The following is a 15630-nucleotide window of genomic DNA, read 5'->3' on the forward strand; positions in this document are numbered from 1 at the left end:
GATTTCTTAGTTTCCTTGGAAACCAGAAAAGAAAAATTGATCGGACTGTTACCAACAGTGAATATAAGATTATTTTCATGTGAAAAATGTCCATATATATTTTTATCACATAACTATTTTAAACACTATCAAAAGGAACATCACCTTACTTTTATCATGACAGGAAGAAAGAGTTTCGGCAATTCTTCACAAATGACATTGGTGTACTGTTCAGAGTTCAGAGATGAAAGGCTTGATGGATAAATTTAGACAGACCATATACAAAAACGATAAGCGGAGACTTTTCATTGATTCGTCAAAAAGAAGTCTCAAAGCCGTTCTACTTTACAACGGAAACACATATACCTATATATTTTCGTTATGATATGACGTATCGTGTGTTGTTTAAATGCTAACTAGATAAGGTTATAAAGATCGCGAATCTGATAGTTCACCGACACTGTTCCAATTTTTGCGGTTCTGTAGAAAATAGATAAATGCAGGACAATATTTTGGTAAAAGTGGTGAGAAAAAAGTGAAGAAGAAAAAAAGAGAAATAAAGGCCGAGGAATCCAACAGTGTTATATATAATGGAGACAAATCGAAAATTATCAACAACATTCAGATTGATGGAATAAAATATTTAGAAAGGTTAGAGATGTTTTCTATATATATCTAGAGATTAGTTAGGGTTCTGAAACATTAGAAAAAAAATCCATGCCTTCGCTCTTTCTCATCAGCTCTCTCTGATTGTATCATCAGACTTGTCGATGTTTGTTATTAGAAAATATAATAAAATAACCCAAAACAGGAATGACGAAGGAGAGCAAGGGACTACAAAAATATAGAAAGGCAGTATAAACGTATTATCTGTAAACGCATGACAGATTATTCGAAAGTGCTTGATTACCAAATTTCTATTGGCAAATCGAAACTGAGGCAATCAATATTTTTTTCGTTTTGCATTGGTGGAATTTTTTTTTCATCAAAAAGACTAAATTGATCATCACGGAGAATTTTCACTTCAATTCCAACAAAGTAAAATTTAAGTTCGAAATAAAATATGTCTGCATGTGTGTATGTGTGTGTATTAGGGTCGTCGTTATATTTAGTGTGTTATATTATGTGTGTGTATTAGGATCGTCAAAATTTATTTTGACCTTTCCGCCCCCTAAATCGGTTCGAAATACATAAAAAGTAATGCTGTAATTTTTTCAGATTTTTGAATCAATGTTTAACCCTCGACCACAGGGGTTGAAGTTTTTCGTTTATAATACATGGAATTTTTCTGCGTTTGCGGTTACGATTTTACTGTGGGTCTCAATACGTTTGGAAAATCTTAAAATTTTCAGAAATTACTTCACAAGGATGTTGCTACACGGGAAAAATTTCCAATACTCCTGCTCTCAAAATGTTGTATAGCATCACCATACTAAAAGGATATTTGGTACAGGCTTACAATGTTGCCATGCTAAACCATGCTAAAAACATAAAAAATTTCAAAATGATCAGAATTTTATAAAATTTGGTGAACATATTCTTTAGTGCCAAATTTGACAATACAATTTTTTTAAGATTATTCTTCTGTACAGTTATCGAATAATTGATCTCTAAAGTTCACTTGTATAAGCATAGCGTTTCCATATATATAGGTATATATTGCGGGCATAAGAAATCTGCTTTAATGCGTAATTACTCGATAACTAAGCAGAAGAAAATTTTGAAAAAAATTGTGTTTTCGCACTTGATGTCGAAGAACATTATCACAAAATTTGACCAATTTCTAATTATTTAGACTTTTGTACCATACATAGTTAAAGCGCAAAACGACAATTTTGGACACACAATTTCAAGTACGCAGTTTTAACTGAGGAACAAAAGACAAATTCTCCAAAATCTGCTATAAGGGATTTTTGAGGGTGCTCTTTCAGAATCTGGCGTTTATTTTGTAAAATTAAATCAAAATCTTCATTATTTTTACATTTTGAATAGGAAAGTTCACAATTTTTGACGTTTTTTTCCCTTCAAATCGATTTTCGTTACTGTTGCTGCACTCATATAACCATATCATCGCCAGCAAATCGCCAGTGTTCTCATTGTCTGACCTTTCCAGAATACTGGTTGTAATCAGTATTATAAAAGTATGTATAAATACTTTTTCTTCACTCAGTTTTTCCAAGATGGCGGTTTTTTCAAAACAGCATGATGTAAATTTGCTACGGGCCGGATAAGTACTTTTAGCATATATTTAAACATAATTTGTACCGACACGAAATCGACGTCGAATATTATGAATACCAGGGGATCCTGAAAATCTGAGAAAAATCGATTTTCTTCTAAGTCTCTGCTACCATAGAGTAATAAATGACTTTTACCTTTGATGCGATTTTTTGTTAACTTTTTGATTCACTAGAAGTTTTTCAAGTTCCGGATGCTTCCCGTAGGAATGAATTTTTCACGTTCTATTGAATTTGAATTTTCTATTTGAATTTTTTTTTCCTTTACAATATAATTACAGATTTGTATTTTTTCTAAATATAATGTTTTTTCATGATTTCTGAAAGCTTTTCATTGTTTTGTTGAAATTATTTACAGTTGGTTTCGTGATTTTTTTTTTTTACATATCATTATGTTTTTAATTTTTTTCATTCGTCATCTGATGTACTCGTCACTTTTGCATTTATTTGAAAACGTTTTGTTTATTTGAACCAAATGTTTTGTTCATTTGAGGTTTTTCATACATTACCAAAATTTAGCAAATTTCATTTTTTTTTATTCATTACGTTTGAAATGGTTTTTTCATAACCTTTAGTAATGAATTGCTCATTTGAAGCAAGTTTCGAGAGAATAGATCGAACAACTTCTTATAAATCATCGTGCATTTATGTTTTGAACTATATGAGTGTCACATAGGGTTTCACTGAGATTACTGTCCAGGTGACATAAAACATAAATGTATGTTACGTCCAGAAGGGACGAACGTAATCGGGAAATTTATTTAGTTTTTGCTGCCACCAACCTACACAAAGTGCAGGATTTTTGAAATGTAAAATATTTAGTAGATATTTTGTTTGGTCTAAATGAAATTGAAATAATTGGATAATTAAGGGAATAACCGAAATATTGTAATATTGAGATGATTAAGTAATCAAAATAATGAAGATGTGCCTATATGGTCCCGTACGGGCCCCGAAGCAGGAGATTGGATCGCTCAAATAATAATTAACAGGAATTTAGATTTATTGATAAGATATGGAAAACAGAAGGTTCGACGAGAACAGAAATATATGCGAAGAGAAAAGATACAAAAGGTTTACAATTTGAATGAATCGAGGTACAATTTTGAAGATGAAAACAACAGTGAATTAGCGTTTACGCCAACTTACTCTCTCACATGAACGGGAAAAATTCTCCCGTTCCGCTCGGTTCACACACACGCACAGAATTAACTTGCAAGGGGCAATGTGTTGCTCACTACGCGTTTGTTGACGGAACCCAGACTTATAACCTCTATGTGGTTTACCTGTGTCATTGTACCAGGATTTACTACCCCGCCGCGAGTTAGCTGGATTTATTGAGTTATCCACGTGGACGACCGAGAGTCTAAAGCGAGCAAACGGAACTAATGTACAAAAATCCTCGCCACGGCGACGAGAGCTCGAAAGCGATCGTCGTGACGGTGTTTTCAGTGCATCTCAGCACTTTAGTCTCTAAGTTATGACTTCAGTCGTTACCAAGGGTATCCACGAGCCACCTTAAAGGTCGCGTACTGACCGAATCAAGAACGTTCTAGCAGAGTTTCAATAAAAGAAATATTTTAAAGTTGAGAGGAATCGTCGTCAAGTCTCACGTTTAATGATAACCAAACGCGGGACATAACATGTACTTGTCTCCAATTTTTCAACAGCATTCGTGCTGTAATTTCAATTAACGTGCGTTGTGTTTTTTTTTTTTCATTTCCTGCAATCTTGAGAAATTGATTAAAAAAATATATTTCATTGATAAAGTCTTCATTAGGGTGTGCGGAAAAAAACGATATTTTTTTTTTTACTTTGCATCCAGCCGAAAAAGGTGATTCAAGGTGAAAAAAAAAGAATCTCAGAAGGAGAGCACACCAAAAAATTTTTTCGAATGGCGCTTCGCGTTTGAAGATTTTCCATAAGAATAACCCAGGAAATTATTGAGACCTCCGATCATTGCATCATAACTCTTCAGGAAAAAATCGTACAAAAACGATAATGATATATTTTTATAGAAAATCGATTCCCCCACAAAAAAAGTCCTTATGAACATTCAGCTTGGAGCAACCATTCTCGTGCTATCACCCTTCGAAGTTGGATCGATAGAAAAAAAATTATCATAAAACTGTCGAAATCAAATTTTTCGTTTCACAAACAAACTTCTACGAACTTTTTCGTAGAAAATTACTTGCTCTTTTAGAAAATCGTTATTATTATTCGAATTTTATAATTTGAATAAAATTACTTATTTTTTATGATTTTCATCAAATTATTGTAAACATGTTTCGTGCTTGGTTTCCATAGGATAACAATGATTACCACTAAAAAAACTCTTAAATATAAACTTTCCATCTCATTTTCATTACAATTGGGTATGAAACGAAATAATAAAAGAAACGACGTTTATCAATAATCGGGTTTCAAAAGTTTTTACTTTTTGCCATGATTTTTTTTCACCCGGTATCATACATAAAATTACAAATGAGGTATATATAAAATTACGTTTTATATATTAAGTAAAACTTAATTTATAAATTAAGTTTTTGCCTTCAGTAGGACATAAAGCTGAACAGATGTTTTCTGCTATTACTTCGGAACTAAAAACTTTGGGCATAAACATTGAAGACTGTCGTGGACAATCGTATTATAATGTTGCGAATATGTCTGGTACATACAATGGCTTACAAGCTAAAATTCAAAGTTAATCACCGTTTATCTTTTACGTTCCTTGCTCTGTCCACTCTTTGAATCTAGTGGCAGCTGCGACTGCTGAATCTTGTCCAGAAGCTTGTCGATTTTTCATGCTGTTCCAAGAAATCTGCGCTTTTTTTGTGAGTTCGACACAACGCTGGAAGAAATTGATGACTGAAATCGGAGAAGGGAAGACACTAAAAACAGTAAACCTCACACGTTGGTCAGCTAGAGAAGATGCGTGTAGAAGTTTGCGACATTCTTGGCACGAAATCCTTAAAGCTTTGGAATTAATTAGAGATGATTGTACCGAAAATCCTGTAACACGAAACGAAGCAGCGGGAATTCTTTCAAAATTGGAAAAACTGGAAACGGCGTTGATAGTTGTTGTGTGGAATATTATTTTGGAGAGAATAAACAAAGTGAATGTTCAAATCCAGGCTTCTACTGTAGACTTGATTGCTGTAGCCGATCTTTATGAATGTCTTCGCAAGTTTTTCACAGATCAACGTGGCAATTTCAAGAATTGAGCACGTCGAAACGATATACAAAAGACCTGGGAAAAAGACAACTGAAAAGAAAAAAAATTTCCTGATGAAACATCCGAGGAAGAAATGAGTATGACCGCGAGTGATACTTTTAGGGAAAGCACATTTATCGTCGCGTCATTGATAGACTCGTATCCGAATTAGGAAAAAGGCAGCAGGCTTACAACAAGTTCAATGAAAATTTTTCATTTCTAACCAAATGAGCAAATTGTCATCATCGACTCTGACAAAAAAAGCCCTATCCTTAGAAGCAATGTATTCTAATGATTTAGAGACCGACTTACAAGGAAAGGTACTTTAGTGTCCGCCTCCGATTTTGATAATTTTTTTCTATGTTATAGTCCAGCCAAAAATAAGAGACACGTATTTTTTTTTATCGGCCGAAAGTTATTTTTAAGGTGTGAAATCAACCCTCAAAGTTCGGCATGTTTTGCGTCTGGTAGAGTGTTTCATATAGAAGCACTCAACCGATCGAAACGAAACCAATTGCAAAATGTTCGGCTTGTCAAATAACCCATATGACATGTCCAACTTCTTATGCACCCTTACGGCAAAGGGGTGAACCACCCCCGAATATTCAGAATTTTTTCGTTTAGCCAAAATTTACTATCCGATTTTAATAAAACAAACGCCATTTTGCAGAGCAAAAAAAAATAAAATCGACGTGTTTTCGGGTTTTCCTCAGATCAAAAAAATTAAGGGGGTAAAACACCCTTAAAATGTCAAATTTTATTTTGAGCACTAGCCCCTTCCAATTTTAGTATTCTTTTCATAGAATGTAGCTTATCAAAAAATAAGAGACACGTATTTTTTTTTATCGGCCGAAAGTTATTTTTAAGGGGTGAAATCAACCCCCAAAGTTCGGCATGTTTTGCATCTGGTAGAGTGTTTCATATGGAAGCACTCAACCGATCGAAACAAAACCCATTGCAAAATGTTCTGATTGTCAAATAACCTATATGACATGTCCAACTTCTTATGCACCCTTACTGCAAAGGGGTGAACCACCCCCGAATATTCAGAATTTTTTCGTATAATAAAAACTTACAATCCGATTTTAATAAAAGAAATGTCATTTTGCAGAGTAAAAAAAAAACCTGCAACACAGCACGAATGCTGTAAAAAAACTAGAGACAAGTACATTTATGCCCTCTGGGAAGTCATCTGTAAAATCATGGAAATCAATGGTCGTAAGACTTTAAATCCAAGAAACAAAACGTTGTTAAATAAATGCAGAAGTTGCCGAGTACATCGCACTACGAACAAAAGAATTACAAAAGAAGAAAAATAGGACACAACAAATTACAACCACAAAGAATACAAAGACAAAACATTACAAAAACAAATTGCGACTAAAATAAATTAAGATCATAAAAATTTTAAATAAATTACCCACGGAAAAAAATTATATACCAAAAAATTGAAACAAAAAAAATTTGGCCGTTGTACTTGGCGTTTTTTTTCTAGCTAATATTATCTAATTTACCTGTATCTTATACTCACAAATTCGAAAGTCGAGTAAAACGCCAAGTACAACGGCCAAATTTTTTTTGTTTCAATTTTTTGGTATATAATTTTTTTCCGTGGGTAATTTATTTAAAATTTTTATGATCTTAATTTATTTTAGTCGCAATTTGTTTTTGTAATGTTTTGTCTTTGTATTCTTTGTGGTTGTAATTTGTTGTGTCCTATTTTTCTTCTTTTGTAATTCTTTTGTTCGTAGTGCGATGTACTCGGCAACTTCTGCATTTATTTAACAACGTTTTGTTTCTTGGATTTAAAGTCTTACGACCATTGATTTCCATGATTTTACAGATGACTTCCCAGAGGGCATAAATGTACTTGTCTCTAGTTTTTTTACAGCATTCGTGCTGTGTTGCAGGTTTATTTGACGACTTTTTGTGTACTCGAAATCTGAAATTTTATGGGATACATTGAAAAATTGAAATAATGATCATAAAATTGAAACATCTGATCACCCAATAAAGCAGTTTATATATTCACCTACACCCATCTCTCTCTATATATTTATTTTGACATGCTGAAGCCGAATTCCAAAATACCATGAAAATAGGTGAAAATTGCGAAAAATGGTCGTTGAGCAAAATTTTGTTGACCTAAATCTAGAACGTTTCTCGTGTTTTTCGAAAGTTCTGATAAACAAGGTTTCAGACAATATTTCGGATTTTTCGATTCTCACAAGTGACCCATGAATCTCATTGTCAGTATCCACTTATATATTTGAAGCCCCTGGCTCAAGGAATGTCTTGGTATGAATCAGTTGAGATTTCACACAATCTGGACAAGCGATGAGAATTTTTATTATGAGGTCCAAAAGCTTGGAATATTTCCATGAGGCACCCGAGACTTTGTAAAACCATGTTGACCAATTGATTTTGTTCTTCCGAACAGATGTACCAATATTGCGATCGTAGAAAATCACTCCGTATCGGTTTGAAGTTAAAAGTATTATTAGGAAATTGTGCACCCTTTCCACTGCAAAATCTATCGACGTCAAAAAATCGAATTGAAACTTGAATATTACTTCAGAAATCAATTGACTGTAGAATTTTAATTAAAATTGAACATGACGCTAAACGAGTTTATCAGTTGTGCAGTTTATATTCTGTTTTAGGATGTTTTATCAAAAGGTAATGATTAAAAATGATGAATACAACGTTTTTATCACTCCTTCTTTCGGATTAACAAAATGTTTGCCGGTTCGTTTGCCTGTTTTGCTTTTGAACCAGGCAAATTTCCGGGTCCCTTCCTATTATTGTACCGCGAAACAAGACTCTGCAAGACCGGAAACGAAAAAAAAAACACGCATTAGTTTTGCTATGGCTGAATTTTCAAAAACCCAAGATTTCGCGGTGTCGAGGACGAAATGAACGGTGGTGTGAAAATAATATGTCAACTCGAGGAAAATACAAGAAATAATTCCCTGTCCGTCGAGTAAAGCTCGAATGACCGAGGAATGACCTTCCACAAGAAAAGCGAGTATAAAGTGTACGTAACAAGTTCTAATACTTTGGGAATCCATGAGCTTGGTTCGTTACGACAAAGTCTCCAAAACTTCTGTGTGAAATGAAAAATACCACCAAGCGGAACCATCTGACATTGCTCTGACTCGATAGCATACCATGAATAAATGACGAATGAGAAATAGTGAAGCTGCGACAAGCCTCTTCCACATTTATCAGCACTGGGGATCAAGGGACGCGGTAGCGGCTCGTATTGTTACAAGATTCTGCAATCGAAAACATGCAATTACTGTTTTACTTTGGAAAAACGTTTATCAGAAAATCTTTTAATCATAAATGACATTTCAAATGATTTGATTCCATCCAATAGTCGTAAGACTTTTAAAAGTTCTCTTTAAATTCAAGTCAATAATGAACATTTTTCTGCTTACTTGACAACCATAAACTACACGGCAGAACACACAGCACAGGCATTATTAACATTTTTTTATAGAAGTATCCAAAAGTCTGAGAATTTCAAAACCATTGTCACCAGCTTGTACGTATGCAATTACAATCGCAAGATCTCTATCATCATTTTCTTTTCAGACCACCAGAAATTTTCTCAATGCGTCGAGCCCTTGACTAGAATTAAACTTTCTTAGTGTTTTTCCATACAATGGGTTTGCTTCTTCGGTAGATATTTTTGTAGTCCTTGATCTTATTCGTCACTCCTATCTTGGGTTATTTTATTTATATTTTTCAATGGAATCTATCCAATTTTTGATAAAATAGCATAATGGCAATGATAATGATCATCTACAAATCTGATAATATTCAATTTTGGAGAGCTGATGAAAATTGTCGCCATGACAAAGATGCAGAGGCATGGATTTATTTATTTATTTAAATCTCCTTTAAAATGTAAAAGGATATTTAAAAACCAATTTCTCGTGAATTATTGAATAAAATGTTTTCCATATGATATAACAAATGAAACGAAAATGGAATGTGTAGGGAATTGAAATCTGAGTATATAATCAAACAAATATCGTAGACGAATATAAATTCTTCATTTGTTATTAAATAAAATGTTTTCCATGAGAATTGAATAAAGAATCAAAAATGTAATGTGTTAAATTGAATTATTGTAAAAATAGATATATTCAACAAATATACCCATCTATAATATTCAATTCAATTCTACACATTTCCGTTTGGATTCAATATTTATATCATACACAATACATTTTATTTGAAAATTTATTCCGAACTAGGGTGCATTCCGTGCGATTAAGCGTGTGAATAGTTTTCTTGTAGCGCTGCAGCGCTACTTTTATTGCAACAGCGTCTTCAAGCCCACCAATGTTGAAGCAGTTCAATAAGAATAAACAGGAGTACAGGGGGATGGCTCCATAGTTTTCGATGTCCAGGTATATTTCTCAAGAGTTTTTGATGTCTAGGTATATTTCTCTACGGCTTTCGATGGCCGTTTTTCGATGTTTGAGAGGACGTTTCCATGTTTCATTATCTTTTTCATCTCGTATCATGTTTCATTAGGTTCCAGTATCTAGATTGACAGTTTCATGTTTATCAGTGTCCGGTGATATTTATTCACGATATTCTGGGTTCTTGAAATCTCCCCTGTTATTGAAGACCATGGAGTCTTCGATCAGGATATCGATAACCATGATGAAATATATCCAGACATCGCAAACCATTGAGTCATCGACCTCGACATCGAAAGCTACGGGGAAAATACCTAGACATCAAAAACTGTGGAGCCGTCGACCTGGACATCGAAAACTATAGAGCTATCGACCCAAACTTTGAAAACCATGGATCCATCAACCTAGACATCGCAAACCGTAGAGAAACATAGCTAGACATGGAAAATTATGGAACTGTCGACCGGGATAGCGAAAACTATGGAGAACTATACCTGGACATGAAAAACCATGGAGAAATATGCCTAGGCATCGAAAAACATGGAGAAGTATACCTAGACATTAAAAACTATAGCGCCGACGACCTGGATAACGGAAACAGTGGAAAAAAATATACCTAGACATTGAAAACCATGAAGAAATATATCTGGACATCGAAAACTATGGAGGCGCCGACTTAAATCTCGAAAACCTTGCAGTCGTCGACCTAGATATCGAAAACTATGGAGCCGTCGATCTGGACATCAAAAACCATGGAACCGTCGACCTAGACATAAAAAACCATGGAGCCTTCGACCTAGACATCGAAAACCATAGAGCTGTCGACCTAGACATCAAAAGCCGTTAAGAAATATACCTAGGGTCGAAATCTATGAAGCCGTCGATGTGAATGGCAACGACTATCATGAATCATACCTAGACATCGAAAACCATGAAGAAATATACCTAGACATCGAAAACTATGGAGAAATATACGTAGACATCGAAGACTATGGACAAATATACCTGGACATCGAAAACCATGAGGAAATATACCTAGACATCGGAAACTACGGACCCGTCGACCTAGACATCGAAATTCTTGGAGCCGTCGACCTAGACATTGAGAATCGTGGAGAAATATACTTAGACATCGAAAACCATGGAGAAATATACCTAGACTTCGAAAATCTGGGAGAAATCTATCTAGACATCGAAAACCATGGAGCTGTCGACCTAGACTTCGAAAACCTGGGAGAAATCTATCTAGACATCGAAAACCATGGAGCCGTCGACCTAGAAATCGAAAACTATCAAGCCACCTACGAGAGATGGATTTTGCTTGTGCCCTTGGTGAAAAGGGGTCGAGATCGTTTCTCTACTGCGTATGCACCGACACATCATTCTAACCTCGTACGATGACGCGCGTAATTATTTTTTTCCTGCAAGTTTTGCTCATACAAAAAATAAAGAATGTACGAATGTACATTTGGCGCATTCTTCACTTAAATTCACTCCAATGCTTATCATCAACGATAAACACGAGTAAAAAAAAGCCCAATCCAACGATTTACTCGATAGCATCATACCTACTAAAAGAACATTAAACGATAGCATCACACCGACTAAAAGAACATTAAAAAAAAGATTCGGCCACAATACGTGACTCAGATTTCTTGGTAAAACGAACATGTGGTATCCTTTAATCTCTGAATGATTCGATAACATTTCGTGAAATTGACAGCTTAAATTTTGAATACAACGGGGAACTGTCACTTTCCAAATTTTTGAAGCATGAACAGATTCATGGAAATATATAGGTATACAATTTGTATTATGACACCAGAAAAAAATATATAGATATATAAAATGTATTATGGCACCAGATTTGTCACTAAAGAAAAAACAAATAAACATCAAAAATGTGTGCGAAAAAATGCAACATTTTTTGATGAAATTAAAAAATAAATAATTAATATCTTTTCAATGCGTTAAGCTACAGAGTTCGTAGAGGTCGCGATCGAAAGATAAAAAAAAATAAAAAATACGTCATCTTGCAGGATTCTTTGGAATACTGTAATTATTCAGTTATTAAAGAAATAAATTTTGAGTGTTATCGAAAACAGCTGAAAAACACTCTCGCTCCGGTAAAGACTCTCTGGAAGCGACTCGTCATACATAAATGTACTTGTCTCAGAGTCGCTACCGCGACTCTAGATAAAATGGACGTGTTTTTTGATTTTCCGCGGATCAAAAAACTTAAGGGGGTAAACCAGTCCTAAAATCTTGAATTTCACTTTGCGCATCGAAATGTTTACATTCAATTCATATGGTTCCTTTATCATTGCGTATCGACTTATATGTTGAATAATATTTGTTTCACATATTTATTGGCTGACATCATAATCGTATAGAGAATTGAATACTTTGACATGCTTTACGTGAGAAGTGTTAGCTTTCGTTCTATTTATATAAGTTTCTATTTTGTATGATTTACGAAAACAAAATAAAACTCAAATATCGAGAGTCGCATCGACAATTCCCCGCTCAGAAGGCAAACAAAGCTGACTCAAGCCTTGCCATATTCTTATTCATATCAAGAATCGCTATAGCGGCTGGTAGCCATGTATTCCTAAAAAAGCCAGCTCGCTCAGCCCAATGCTTGAGAGATATCCGAAAAAATAAAAAAATCTGTTTTTGTGATGATGTCAGATTAAGCCACCCACTCAAGATGAAGAAGCTAAGATTGACTTTATATTACTCCAGAAGTTTAGTTGCTGTTTGATTGTTTATCTGTCACTATCGTGTCCGTTATTGTGAATAACGTATTGTTATGAACATGTCTATCAACCCAATGAACGTAATAAGACTGTTGCTTCTTACATTTGAAGTAATAAACATTCCTGACAGTCCTGTTAACAATAATTAAGTGGAATTGAAAAAAAGTTTCGAGAGAATTCTGAAGGCTTCTATGGCAGAGTTCAATCGGTTAGAAATCGTGGAAGATACGACATTAGATTTTCAAGAACCGTTTAAAGATGTCATAGTAGAACCTGTAGAACGAAAACTAACACTTCTCACGTAAAGCATGTCAAAGTATTCGATTCTCTATACGATTATGATGTCAGCCAATGAATATGTGAAACAAATATTATTCAACATATAAGTCGATACGCAATGATAAAGGAACCATATGAATTGAATGTCAACATTTCGATGCGCAAAGTGAAATTCAAGATTTTAGGACTGGTTTACCCCCTTAATCTTTTTGATCCGAGGACAACCAAAAAACACGTCCATTTTATTTTTTTTGCTCTGCAAAATGGCATTTCTTTTATTAAAATCGGATTGTAAGTTTTTATTATACGAAAAAATTCTGAATATTCGGGGGTGGTTCACCCCTTTGCAGTAAGGGTGCATAAGAAGTTGGACATGTCATATAGGTTATTTGACATGTAGAACATTTTGCAATGGGTTTTGTTTCGATCGGTTGAGTGCTTCCATATGAAACACTCTACCAGATGCAAAACATGCCCAACTTTGGGGATTGATTTCACCCCTTAAAAATAACTTTCGGCCGATAAAAAAAAAACTTATTTCTTATTTTTTGATAAGCTACATTCTATGAAAAGAATACTCAAATTGGAAGGGGCCAGTGCTCAAAACAAAATTTGACATTTTAAGGGTGTTTTACCCCCTTAATTTTTTTAATCTGAGGAAAACCCGAAAACACGTCGATTTTATTTTTTTTTGCTCTGCAAAATGGCGTTTGTTTTATTAAAATCGGATAGTAAATTTTTGTTAAACGAAAAAATTCTGAATATTCAGGGGTGATTCACCCCTTTGCCGTAAGGGTGCATAAGAAGTTGGACATGTCATATGGGTTATTTGACAAGCCGAACATTTTGCAATTGGTTTCGTTTCAATCGGTTGAGTGCTTCTATTTGAAACACTCTACCAGACGCAAAACATGCTGAACTTTGAGGGTTGATTTCACCCCTTAAAAATAACTTTCGGCCGATAAAAAAAAATACGTGTCTCTTATTTTTGGATGGACTATAACATAGAAAAAAATTATCAAAATCAGAGGCGGACACTAAAGTACCTTTCCTTGTTAGTCCAAGAATGTATACATTTTCAAAGCCACATTTCTTCACAAAGAGTTCCGGTAAAATCACATTCTGGTGCATTAAAGAGTTTCGGTACAGGCTTACAATGTTGCCATGCTAAACCATGCTAAAAACATAAAAAATTTCAAAAAGTTCAGAATTTTATAAAATTTGGTGAACATATTCTTTAGTGCCAAATTTGACAATACAAATTTTTTAAGATTCTTCTACACAGTTATCGAGTAATTGATCACTAAAATCACGTATATAAGCATAGCGTTTCCATATATATATATGTATACATTCCGGGCATAAGAAATCTACTTCAATGCGTATAATTACTCGATAACTAAGTAGAAGAAAATTTTGAAAAAATTTGTGTTTTTCCACTTGATGTTGAAGAACATTATCACCAAATTTGATCAATTTCTTAATATTTAGACTTCTGTACCGAAACTCCTTAAAAAGTCTCTCTTCGTTTTTGCGAAAACAGAGTTTGCAAAACATCTATCCTAACTTGGACATTGCTCTTCGTATAGCATTATGTATACCAGCGACAAATTGTTCAGGTGAGAGAAGCTTTTCTTGTCTAAACAGAGTAAAAAATTATCTGAGATCGACCTTGAGTCAAGAAAAGATAGACGCTTTGGCTCTTTTGAGCATAGAGTCGGAATTAATGAACAAAATTAGTTACGACGATATCAGATATCATCGATGATTTTGCGAACAAAAAATCGCGCAATAAAAGACGTTGTAACAAACTTTCGAAATCTGATTGAGTTTCTTATTTTTAACTCTTTGTATAAGCACAATAAAGATTATATAATCACGTTTACCGACTGTACATTATTGTGTAAGTAGCATACCATACCCTACCGCCCTACCTTCTTAATTGTACGCATAATTGAGTTTTGATTATTTCAAAAATATACCCAAAAACTATTTCTTGTGTAAATTCAACCAAATTGTTAGATTATGAAAAAAAAATTAGGAACTGACAAGCAAGGGCGGCAAAAATTCAACAGCCATACCTTGAAAATGAGTAAATCCACCTTTTTCCCCTAAGGGATTGGAAATAGTTATTAAAAATGTGGGTTGGTTGATTGATAGTTTTTGTCGACTGCTATAGCTTATTCCACGTGCATACACTGCGCAAGTGCACTGCGCATACCGGAAGCACACTGATCCTAGGGACCCTAGAGTAAATCATACTGAATGATTATATATTTTATTAATTAAAATATGGACTCTCGAACGATTTTCTTTCAGTCTCAATCTCTCTCAAACAATTTTCAAGCTATTAAAAAAAAATGAAACGTCCAGTCCATCTTTCTAGGAGATAAAAAAAAATGGGGGACAGCTTCACGCCTAAAAATATAATCGTTTTTACTAAAAAAATAATTACTCTCAAACAATTTTTCTTTTTTCCCATACTCTCTCTAACGATTCTCAAACGATTTGCATTAATAAAAGTTTGAAAATAATCAAATGTGGGGGCCAGTCCACCGAGGTCCTACCTACCGCGTACAACACTTCCACATTGGAGGTTAGTTGTGGCTGGAGCTATTTTTTTTTTTGACTGACTGTACCGACAGAGACGACGGTTCACAGACAAACTTCTCTCTTGGAGCGCCCAGTCAGCGACTACGTTTACACGGCGCTCTTATTCCGGC

General features: G+C 34.4%; 1 long non-coding RNA gene across 1 annotated transcript; it reads right to left on the reverse strand.

Moving 5' to 3' along the window:
- Positions 1-4443: 4443 nt before the first annotated feature.
- On the reverse strand, positions 4444-15587 carry LOC122417136 (uncharacterized). Its single transcript, XR_006262233.1, has 3 exons — positions 15479-15587; positions 14989-15153; positions 4444-5481 (listed from the first exon to the last, which is right to left on the reverse strand). It is a non-coding gene; the product is annotated as an uncharacterized lncRNA (long non-coding RNA).
- Between the last annotated feature and the right edge of the window lie 43 nt (positions 15588-15630).

This window comes from Venturia canescens, chromosome 10, assembly GCF_019457755.1.
Source record: "Venturia canescens isolate UGA chromosome 10, ASM1945775v1, whole genome shotgun sequence".
In the NCBI taxonomy this organism is placed as follows: domain Eukaryota; kingdom Metazoa; phylum Arthropoda; class Insecta; order Hymenoptera; family Ichneumonidae; genus Venturia; species Venturia canescens.